We start from the raw sequence: 1,545 nt of genomic DNA, 5'->3' as shown, positions 1-1,545 counted from the left end.
CCCCAAGGAAGCACTGGATTAAGTATCTACACATATGCACAGCAAACACCCTGCCAACTTAAGTCTTGAGTCCAGTGAGACAATAAGAGCAGCCAGTGTCCAAAACTTTGGGCAACATTATAATTCTCTTCTGTGTGATGGGGATGGGAATGAGCATTCCATTTCCTGCACCCGTCTTCATCTTAAAGGCCTGAGACCTTCCCAGAGAGGAGGAAGACGTACAGAGAAATTTCATTAAGAGGTCACATGTTGTCGTCCTCAAGAGAATTTGGTTTCATTTCTAGTCCCTGTGGGTTTGACTGAGTGTAGTATGTAGTTCATCCAGTTTAGTTCAGTGAAATAAGGGCTCAGAAATTGGGCTAAATGAATGTTTGTAGAACGGAGTAGAGAGTGGATCATACATATGGAAAATTAATCCATTGCCAATGTAAACAATCAATAGGGTGTGTTGTCATAGTTTTAAGCTATTCACACTTCCAATTCAATGTTAAGTGATTAATGGAGTTGGCTACTGTCCTCAGTTTTTCTGAGTAGTGAGTAAATGTGAGTTAGAAACCAAAACTCCATCAGTCGGGGTTTCATGGTGTGCTCGCTTTCAGCAAAGGCACAGTTTTCTTCTATGGATTATAAACCCAGCCTTTCATGACTGATAAAATAAATCCTCTCCTGGAAAGGAGTTGTCAGATTTCTATTAATGAGTCAGCATTCTGTGATAACTGCTAGCTCTTAGAGTCCTGGGCAGTAGAAAATACTCTGTCCTTGAGCTGTCTCTCTGTTCGGTTGTCTATTTTTTAAGATTGCTGTCACATTCCATTTTAGTAATTTCCAGTTTTTGTTCAGACAGTATACCCACTTTTCCCTGGCCTGACAAAGTGATGTTCCACTTGCTTATACTGCCTGTCCTGCCATCCAGAAAAGAGTAATTTCCTTTCTAAAAACCTCGAAGTTCAACCTGCACCAAGGATTTTCCAAATCGTTACAGTCACTTAGGAAAAATAAAAACCAGTGACTGGATCTTATGGTCTGATTCACAAAGTGGGCTTGTACCTCTGTGTTCACACATGCAGGTTAACTCAAGCATCACAGTCTGCTTTTGTATTCATGCCAATCTTAGCAAGTTCTCATTTGTTTTCTTACTGGTTCTTCTGTAGCAGTTTGCCTGTTGCTTTCTTTCTCCTCCTTAGTTTTTGTACTAGACCTCAAGTTTAACACTAATAACCTGTTCAGTTGCTGTTTCTCAGGGGCAGCTTATTCAATGGTAGTTTTCCAAAAGAGCTGCAGTGCCACAGGAATAACTTCACTGTCAGAGAAATGCTTTTTAAGTGTTTTTCATAACAAGCCTTGCTGGCAAATGTGCTCTGCCCTCTGCAGGCAAATGTCCTTAAGACACTTGGGCCACTGACAGGACAACCAGTGAAGTAAGAATTGTTTTGGAAAACTGTGATGGTATAAACAGTATTTGAAATATAAATTAAGGCATAGCTTGCCTCAGACTTACCTCAGCAAGACTTCTAAGCATGTATGTGACTGCCTGCTGCTGAGCTT

This window comes from Merops nubicus, unplaced genomic scaffold (assembly GCF_000691845.1).
Source record: "Merops nubicus isolate BGI_N331 unplaced genomic scaffold, ASM69184v1 scaffold50342, whole genome shotgun sequence".
NCBI lineage: Eukaryota > Metazoa > Chordata > Aves > Coraciiformes > Meropidae > Merops > Merops nubicus.
The sequence above is the reverse complement of the archived record's forward strand: the minus strand, read 5'-3'. Positions refer to the sequence as shown.